This window comes from Silene latifolia, chromosome 6 (genome assembly GCF_048544455.1).
Source record: "Silene latifolia isolate original U9 population chromosome 6, ASM4854445v1, whole genome shotgun sequence".
Lineage (NCBI taxonomy): Eukaryota > Viridiplantae > Streptophyta > Magnoliopsida > Caryophyllales > Caryophyllaceae > Silene > Silene latifolia.
In genome coordinates, this window is record NC_133531.1 from 65620532 (window position 1) to 65631788 (window position 11257).

Here is an 11257-nt window from a genome sequence, read left to right on the forward strand (position 1 = left end):
GAATTTGGAGCGGGAATGAAGCTATTTTGAGATGCGCATTGGAGTAAGGAAGTTAGGCGAGCCAAGAGAGTGCTTCAATTTGCTAGTTCCTGCTTGTAAAAGCCATATCTCGAGTTATACAACAGTTATTAAGGTGATTCCAGTTGGAGGTGAAATCTTATCCTCTTAGCTTTCCAACGCCACCAACCACGCCCTATTTGTCCAAGTAACAAAGAAATGGCAGCCGTTTGAAGTTCAGTGCGCAAAGCAGGAATTACGCGCTGAGAAGCGCTCGATCGAGAAGTATTTCTATTCGATCGAGAGCCAATTTGCTCGATCGAGAGCTACTTCTTCTCGATCGAGTGATTAAAGGGAAAGAAGTCTTCGATCGAGAGGAATGCTAAGGAATATTACTCGATCGAGAGCCTTAAGTGCTCGATCGAGCAACAATCCTTGACGGAATTTGGGCTTTTAAGCTTTATTTTCGCAATTAGGTTAATAATCCTATTTTTCTTATAAATAGGATAGGAGGTCGACATAATGGGGGGCTTCTCCTCTCTAATTACTCTTAATATTCTGTCACTTTTACCTTTGTTACTTTGCTCTTTCTTTTAGGATCACTTAATTGGTAATTTCTTCCCTTATTCTCTTTTAATGCTTATTTCTTCTTTAATTATCGTCATTGCTTATTTTATTATGAGTAGCTAATTCCCCGTAGTATGTTAGGATTAGGGAAGCCGTGGTAGCGATGTTTTAATTGACTTATATAGATTAGTCTTGCGATAGGAATTGTATTAGGCAATTTAATTGTTATCCGGTCGAATGAATGCATGCAGGAGACCATAAATTTAGTTAACCCCGACCTAGATCGAAAGATTGGAAGGGAAGGCTTGCTTAATTACAATAGGGTATTGCAGTGAGGGCGAAAGTTAAGCTGTTTACGCTCTAGGGCGGTTTAAGGACCGAAAGGTGACGATCATAGCTCTTCTTATCAATAGTCTAATCGCTTTAGTATTCCCGATAGTATAAGATCTGATAGCTGCCACGGTAGGCCGACTCCTAGCATACTTCCTTTCTCTTACTGCTAATTCTCTTATTCATTTCCCTCGCCTTAATCTCTAGTTTAGTTAAATCAATCAAAACCCCCAATTGTAACATTTAGACAGATAAATAGACAAATAGATAGTACACCGCCTCCCTGTGGAGATCGACCCTACTTACCGCTGACTTCTGTTAGTTGTACTTAAGTATTTATTTTTGGTACGAAACGACAGATTCATGACTAGTTCGATTAAATTGAACATATCTGATTGATTTCATTTGCTTCCGCTGCCGAAATCAATTAAAAAGAAATGATGTATAACACTTCATATGCTTTGAGTATGATGAATTGTTTTTCAAAATCGAATTTAAGTAATCTTTACCAAGTAAGCTATAAAGATTACCCTTAAGTGCTTGCAGAAGCATTAAGGAAGTAAAGCAAAGTGTTTATGATGCAATTTTGTGTAAGGGTGTTACACAAGTGACAATTGACAATTGAGATTGCGTATGGTTTCCGACAAAACCATAATCAAAACACATTAGGATGGTTAAGATACCATTGTGGCAATGATAATTAAGAAGTAGATTTTCTAGAATCGTTCTAGGAAATAAAGAACAATGAGAGATATTTATAACGGAAATTGAGTACACTTGCAATCATGAGATGTGCAAGAAGGATGAGTCCCGCACACTGTGAAAACAGTGGGAGCTATTCTTAGGCTAGAGGGCCTATGTCTTGATTGGATCTCGACACGTACTCAGAAAGTTTTGTAATGCAAATGTATACATTACAAAGGAAAACGAGTATGTAGTAAGGTTGAGTAAGGTACAAGAAATTGATAAAACCTACTAATCAAACCCTTCTCAAAGGCTAAACATGATAAGTCATGTCATTTCAATTGAATTGAAATGAACAACTACGTACAAGATCAAATTAGATTATAGAACATGAAATAGTAATCAGGCATTGACTATTCATATGTGATAATCGCATTTGTCGTTCGAGTTTTACTTTAAAACTCTTTTATTATACTTTGTTACATCCAAACGGATTGTAGAGACAACATTGAACCTCGTTAAAGTGAACCCGGATTAACATAGTATTAGCCCATAGTCGCTTGTATGAGGTGACGTCTCGAAGTGACTAGAGTGTGATGCGATTGATGGCAAGTTCAAGTGCCATAGAGTCATGTGAGATGACTAGTCGATCACATAGGCAAACTGTTAGGAACATCTTGTCGGGCCTTATGACCGCTTATAGAGTTCTGGCAATTTATATAGCCTGGTCGTGGCGAGAGCTACTATAGTATTCTAATGAGTCGATTCTTTTGACTAAAGACTGTTCGTCTAAGATGGCACAGTTTCAGATTAACTTTGATTTGTGTTACTACGACCTTCGTAAATAGGGTCAAATGGGTATATTTTGGGTTATGATGGTTGTGGCTAGTCGAAGGGAATGAGTGCGATAGGAATTGTCCACCCCCTTGTCAGGGTTAAAACAATATCTCAGGGCCACTCGAGGAGTAATGAACTGGAAATGCGTGGCCACGCTCGGAAGGTATCTATGATAGATAAATCCGGTCAATCAGTTATTCTCCAGATCGAGGAAACCACTCTCGATATGATCACTTGCAAGTACGACCTGAAAGACACCTTGCATTGAGTGGGAGATAGTAATAGGACAAGAGAATTGGTGACGCACACTTGTCGAGGACAAGTGGGAGATTGTTGGGAAATGTGTCCTCAACAATAGTGCGATCACATGATTTAAATATCATTATTAAATCTCATTTTAAGAATACATGTGGGATGTAATATTTTACAGTCAACTGGTCCACACATATCGGTAATGATTGGTGACTAGAGTTTGACATTGTCGTGCGACGGTGGTGATCAGTTGATCCCCTTAGGTCATACCTATAGGGAAATACTCTTAATTGATTATTTAATTGATCGTATCCGATCGAGTTAATTAAATTGCTTAAAATTGACGGATGATTTTGTGAGTATAATTTACGTATCTTATTGTAAATATGATTAAATGAGACACGGTCTAAGTAATCGAATTATTTTATTACTTAGATGAAATTATTGTTTACAGAAACAATTGAAACGGAATGAATAAATTATTATAAATACAGAATGTTGTAGTTTATAATTTGGAAACATTTTTGGTACGAGTAATTACGAATTACTAGTCGATTTTGTAAATGACATATTTTATGAGTATGTTGATTTTTAATATGTTAAAAATACATTACATTGTGACATGTCATGTAACATGTTACATGTGACAAATTTGACAAATGACAAAAATAAAATGGATTCTCCATTTTATGCCTAAAAACCGAAAATGAGGAGGGAGTGTAAGATATGTATTGTGTTTTTATCTTGAGTGGAAAACACAATTATCATATCTAAATAGTAGCCATGCACACCTACCTTTTAGAGAAGAGCAAAAATGAAATGCATTGGGCATACTACCCAATGCATTTTTTCGGCCACTCCAAAAGAAAAGAGAGAAGAGCTTTTCTCTCACATTTTCATTATTCATTCTTCCCATCTAATTTTTCTAGAGTAAGAAAATGCAATAAAACTCTCTACAATTTATGATAATTCTAGAGAAATAAAACTCACATATACTCCCTCTTGACCGAGATTTTCAAGAGTAAAAAAAATGCAATTTATTTTGTGTCAATTTTATAGTAAAACTAATATTATTACTAGATCTAAATAATATTAGTTATTAAGAGATTTCCTTGGGTATATGCTTTTGGGAGGGATTCTATACTTGAATCCTTGTTCTTCCATTTGGAGAGCTCAAGAACAAGTGAGTAGGTGAACTGACTTGTGCCCATAAATCCGAAAATCACAATGTAAGATGATGGTTTCTTCTTTATATTGTTTATTAGTTTGCATGCATAAGATCACTCATTAATTTTATGACAAATTAAATTAAAACATATATGAATATGTTAGTATATAGATCTACTTTTCCTTCAAAAAGCATGTTCTCTTTTTATAATGTGTGGTCTTTTGATGCTCATCTCTCTTCTTTTCTCCATATTCTCTAAAAACACATAAAATGGTTTTATGATAAATTTGTTCAAACAATCTAATATTGATATACTTACTAGTGTAGTAAATAAAAATAATATTAGATCTACTATTAAGGAAAACTACTCATATTGTCTAGTTAATAATATTAGTAAGATTTTGGATAGTCTTGGAGCAACTAAGAGGCGGTGTTCACATTATTGAACCTATGGAGTTTTGGAGGATCATCCATGTTAGTGAGCTCAAGAACAAGTAAAGGAAGGTGTCCTTGCTTGTGCCCATTTCCGTTTTCATCATTGTAAGTAACCTTGTTCTTACTTTTCTGTTTTATTATGTTATGCATGTATAAGATCAACATCTATTTTAATGAGTAATTTAGATCTAAAATTAAAGGAGTTTAATTTGAGGGTTATATAATCCTTTCAAGTGGTATCAAGAGCTTTGGTTGTTGCATGCATAATCGGCTTAGTTTTTCCGACTAAATTAAAACTAGAAATTTGTGATTTATATGATTAAGTCACGAAAATTTTTGCATGTCATATATTCTGATCCTAAAATGAATTTAGGTCATTTTGATGACTTATTGTAATTTTTGGCTCATTTTAATGATTTTTAATAATTTTATTACATTTTATTGATTAAAATGGTGTTTAAAATGCTAAAAATAGTTAAATTTTGTTTCTAACCTTAAATTTTTTATATGACCTTACATGCATATTTTACTTATTGTATGTAAATTTTCGTATAAATTTGATTTATTTTGCATGATTTATGATTTTTATGAGATAAAAATGACATAAATGGAGGTAAAATGGTTAAAATTAGTTAAACTTTGAAACATGCCATTAAATTTCAATATGTTGTTACATGCATATTTTACTCACTGTGTGTAAAATTTGAGTTGAACTTGATTCATTTTGCATGATTTATGTATTTTTAGTGTAAAAATGACATAATAAGTGACTATTTTAGCAAAAATAGATAAACAAATTACGTGACATGAGAAAATTATTTTAGGTTGCATTATTATCCCACAAATCAGATATAAAGTTGGAATATTGATTAGATTAATTTTCATATGCTTTAGATGTTTTATTTGATAAAACCGATAAATAGCAACTATATTTTTCTCGAAATAAATTCGAAAATTTTAACCTTGATTTTTGAAATTATGGGTGTCATGGAATTATTCCAGAATGTTAAAAAATTTAAAATTCAAATTTTGAAATTCTTGTAATTGAATTTGGATGTATGTCATAAAAGGTTATGATTTTAAGGTAAAAATGAGCATAAATGTTAAAACAAGTTGAATTATTGTCAAAAATTGAGTGATAACTAATTTTTGAGTCCTAAAAGGTCAGGATAATAACTTGGAATAAATTAGACTTTAGTTTTATTTTGTGATTTTAATAAGTTAAAAATCGCGAATAACCATAAAACCAGTTTATATTTACGATATAAGTTTAAATAGGGCGATTTGGCACATAATTTGGCATGTTAGATACATATTATAATTCTACCTATTTCCTTGATGAATGTCATAGTTTATTTATATAATTTTGGAATTATGTAATTTAATCTTAGTATGACCTTAGTTTTAATCGATATTACCCGTAATGAAAGGGAATATTGATTCGGTTGTAATTTATTGTGATCTCGTATCACTTTCATTTTATTTCATTAGATTTTATTTTAAAAATGTATAATAGGAAGTACAATGTACATTTTATTATTTAATTATTTGTAATCCCGGAGTTTCCTAAAGACGGTGCCATTTGGAAAGGAGTTCCGATCAAGATGGTGTTTGTCCTTGGGGGCGTGTCACATGAAGATTCAAGGAACCAATGGAGTTGGTTTCCGAATATGTAATATAATATAAGATTTTCTATTTTAGGAAAGGCAATACTAGGAAATTTACTTTACTTTATTTGCTTGCTTTATATGTTTGCATGCATAGCCAAATCACCATAACAACACATGTATATTTAATCGTTTTTCGACCATGTCGATTATAATTATCGTAGTTCACATAAAAGGTGATAGATAATACATCGACAAGACCTTTCACATATATTTAAAATTGAGATTAGCCTTTCCAAATAGTAGAACCCATGAATCCCTTTGACATTTGGGGTAGATTCGGTTTCCCGTGGTACTTTCATTTTTCATCGGGTAAGTGGGGTAATAACAAGTTATTACACGCGAAATTTGGTTGGTCTCAATGGGAAATGAAGACTAGTCTTATGTTGCGAGGCTAGAGATGAACTTAACGTAATTTCATCGACCGAGAGTTCTAATTGTAGAATCGGTTAAGGAGTTAACCCACTAAGTTATATTAGTGAGGGATGTATCGGTTTCCCGTGCCCGAATTAATATGAATTTGGATCTCGTAATCATTTATATAATTGGGTGGCGGTCATTATATAAATGCCAAAACATGCTAAAATGTTTTCATATTTTAACGATGAATGTTTCTTTTCCCACTATTTCGTTGTTTTATGTTGTTCTTTATTATTTCTCCTATTAATATATGATATCAATTCGATTGTAACACGAGTCTCCGCTAAACCACTATTACTAAGGACAAATAGAGTCTCTTTCTATATCTTCAAATGAACCATATCATAGGTAATGGACTAGCTCCAAAGGAATCGTTCTATTCCATAGAACTCGATAGGAATTGTCCAATGCAAATATAAGATTAGCATCTTAAAATTCCTTACATACCTATAATCGCTTGTGAAGAAATTGAATAGAAGTATTACTTGGTCAAAATATGTTTTGATAATATCTTCTATGCATCCATGGTTCAAAAGTCTTATTGCTCAACCTAAACACTTGTCATCAAAAACTTAAGTTGTTAAGAACATGACAATATTAAATTGGTAAATTGATTTGTTAGACATCTTTGATTAACCAAATACCACTATAAAGTTAACCCTTGTGAAGGATTAACTAGGAATTTATATGAAGATAAGTCTTCATCAAGTAGAAATTCTTGAAGTGAGTGGGAGCAATAAGAACTATCTATCTTAATTGTTAAGAATAGAACTAGGCTCGAAAGAGAAGGTGTTAGATACTAAAATAGAGACAAACCCCAAATAAGTAAAGATCTAGGAAGTTGGTCGTGTGACTCCAACATATTTATTTCTGAATATCTATGACATTGACATTGCATTCTTGCGAATTATCACGTCATGAGTATTTGATACAAATCTGTGAATCATGTTAGAAATTGCCACATTTCATGATTATGAAATATGGCAAAAGGATGTCAAAACCACCTTTCTAAATGGATATTTGGAGGAGGCTGTGTTCATAACACAATCCGAGGGTTTTGTAAATCCTTATAATAATAACATTGAATAATCGTACGACGACTAGCAGGAATAAGTTCAGAAATTTGCATGAATGGAACTAGGGTAGTTGCCATTTCATCCATGAACATATGAATGATGTAGTGTACTGATTTTAGTTTCGTATTTAGAAATGTATCTCAATAATTGTTATGATATACACCAACTCTAAATAAAAATATAATTCAAGTTTTTGTAGAAAAACGCAAAGGGTTTCACTATTAAGCAATTAAAACAAGCATTGTGCCCTTATATACCACGATTAAGTTTATGGTGAGACCACACAAGTCAAGGTAATTATATTCAAACTAAAAATAAAATGTCATATATATATATTATATAAGACTCAAGTTGGTGTCCTAAACCATTTAAATTCGGAATCTCTTGGTGTGTTCGAATCTTGTATTCAAAGCAAGATTAATTTATGACTTCTTTCTAGAAAAAGGATTATGAATAGAGCAAGATATTCGCCCTATTTACACTTTGAAGTGTATGGTTGATGCGAGTCCGTTTAGTGTTCACAAATTAAGATGTGGTCGTTGGGTCACGGTCGAATCAAAACACAATTTATAGCTTCACAAACAACTCTACAATTAGTAAAGAGGCAAGTAAAGGTCGGATCCCAAGGGACGGGTATTGAAATGAGATTTCTATTGCAACTAGCGGTGTCTAAGGGGTGCCACAAATTGGGTTGATGTAGAAGGTCACTAAACTAAAATAGCAATGAAAATAAACAAGCAAGATGAATTAAAGGGGTGTAAACAATTGATTAAAGGCACTAGGGTGTCATGGGATCATAGGGGAATCATGGGATATGATCATACAAACATGTTCTCAAATTATAAGCAAGCAATTATTGTTGTGATGGATTGAGTTGGGTTATATCTTACAATCCTAGGAAAGTTTGGGTCCCGGAGCCGAATCGATTAGATTGTACAACATCTACAAGTCGACTTAATCTTCCCTACTCAACAACATGCATGGTCTAATGAGACTCGAGTTGGGTTATGTCTTACAAGTCTCATTGAAAAGATAGAAGATGATAGTAAATGCAAGGATTCATAGGCTTAGCATTTCATCAAATATAACATGTGCATGAGTTGAGATCAAAACAAGCAAGCAAATAAAACATGAAAGCATATTAATTTAAGCATGAATCATTCCCCATGTTGATTTCCCCTAATCACCCATTAACCCTAGCTAAGAGACTACTCACTCATTATCATGTTGATCATGCTAGCAAGGTTGTCAATCATACCAACAATATGAAACATGATGAATAAATGAAAGTAATTAACAATTATTAAAAAGGGATTAAGAGATTATATACCTACTAATGATTCCAATAATAAAGCAAAGATAAAAGAAGTACTTGAATGCTTTGATTGAGAGGTTGTCAATCTCCCAACAATAACCCAAATAATCTTCAATTACCCAAAATAAAGGATGAACAAAAGAGAGATTAAAGAACTAAAACTTGGATTAAAACTTGATTAATACTTGATTACAATATTAAAGAGAGATTTGATTGATATTAACTAACCTAATTATTGATAAAAAGAACATACTCCTCTAATTAGACTAATGGGGTATTTATAGTGGAAATTAGGGAGGATGCATTAGGGTTAACTAAGGGCTAAACTAGTAATTACACTTTTTAGATTGAGTAAGGAGGAGCCGGTATTTTTCGAGAGAAGGGCTTCTTTCTTCATAGCTTGGAGAAGACAATCCGTGCTGTGCTGGAATCCGGGCGGAATAAGGTCGGGACGGGCGGATTCTGGCGTTGGAATCCGAGCGGATTCAAGGGAATCCGGACGGATTGTGGAGGTGGCATCCGAGCGGAATAGGGCAAAGCCGCTCGGATTGTGCTGCTGCGGGACGGACGGATTGGTGACAATCCGCTCGGATTGTCACTCAGCAACATATCTTCTTCTTTTCTTCCCTTTTCTTCATAAATTCCTTGGGGATTTCCTTGGGGACTCAAGGATCATTTCTCAACATTGCTCTTCTACTATAACATGTACAAAGGCCTTCTAATCTTGTCTCTCCTTGATGCTTGGTCATTGAATTCGATCAATTTAGTCTCGTTTTGCCATGAAAATGCAAGATTCTTACTCCTTTCCTACCAAGGGATCAAAATCTCAAAGAATATGCAAAACAAAGAACTAAAGATAAGAAATGACCCCAATAAGCACTAAAAAGCATGGGAACAAGGCTAATTCGGGGGCTAAATATGCGCTAATTATGGTCACATCAAATATCCCCAAACCGAACCTTTGCTCGTCCCGAGTAAAGAGGTGACAAAGACTAGGACCAATACTAACCTATCCTAATAATATAGCCGATATGAGACAATTAGCGGGTCTCACTCCGCCCCTTCAACTCACAACAAGACAACCATGAGGTAGGATGCCTTCTTGCAAGGCAAGGTGGGTCTTGCCAAAATGGCGACACATCCAAACATTAAGCACACAAAATCACATAATGGATGCATCTACAAAAAGAATAGCCACTTCCTCATCAAGTGGCGGAGGCACTAAAGAGGAACAAATTTAAGAGCATGTAATCCTTCACAAATACTAGTTCAACAAATTACTAAGTCTAAGAGGATGGCACTAAATCACCTCCAAATGGTGTTAAACTAGACTGCTTTCGTCCTCAATTTCCAAATGCTTTCGTCAAGAGCGATCGGATGGTGGTGGAATCATGATCCCTATGATTCTAGTAGCATATGACATGACAAGTCTCGAATTCTCTACAAAAGTAAAGGTCATGGATCGTCCCAAACTCGACCAAGTGGCTTGACAAAAGGCTTTTTGGGAATGAAATGCTCAAATCTTTATTCACAACGGGTGGATATGACTAGTATTCAAAATTGTCCTCGTTTCACTTTCACATTTCAAAAATTTAAGATGGGGTTTGTCCTTCCTTAGGGCTAGTGTCCCTTTGCTTTCGCCAATCGCTTATTAGGCAACCGGTTAACCTCTAGACAATAGCTTTTCGGGGTGATAGTCACTCTGTCTCTGGGCGGCCGAATTCACAACCGTATGGGGGCCCAATTCAATGGATCCCGCACCAAAGCACATCGAAGTGGTACGCCTCCATCAAAACAACTTAAATTTCTCAACTTTCAACAATTCATAACATTTGAGGTTTCCTTGGCATTACATTACTTCCACATGACAAAATTTCTTTGAAATGAGCACTTCAAGCTTATTGATAGAAAATATTTTTGGGTTGCCTTGACACAAGGTCAAACAAGGTCACCTAGACAAGTTAACCAAGTCCACATCGCATCACGGGGTTGGATAGGTGACTCACATGCAAACCCTTGACTAGGCTTTGGGTCATGGGTCAAAAGACACTAGTATGACACTATCTAGGGTGTTTTACAACCATTCTAGTAGGCAAAGTCTTAAGTTGAACAAGTATTTGTAATGGCTTAGTTGCTCTTGTCAAAGTTCCTAAATAGGCATTTTTCAAAACATTTCTAACATGCAACTACATGCCATGATGCAACTAATATAAACATCCTAATGCAAGTGATTCTATTAACTAATATGACATATAAACTAAATGCAAGTCCTAAGTTCACATTGTTATACCGCATCAATCAAAATAAAGCCACATAGTCATTAACATAAAGAGGAAAAAGGAGATTGGAAAGATCATACCATGCAGTCTTCAATATCCTCATGTCTCGGATGTGGCGTAGTCAATCAATGTGAACAAGGATAGAACAAACACAATATATACAAGACAATATATACAAGACTACAAAAAGAAATAAACATGTTTTTGGGTTTTCAAATTTCAAATTTTTA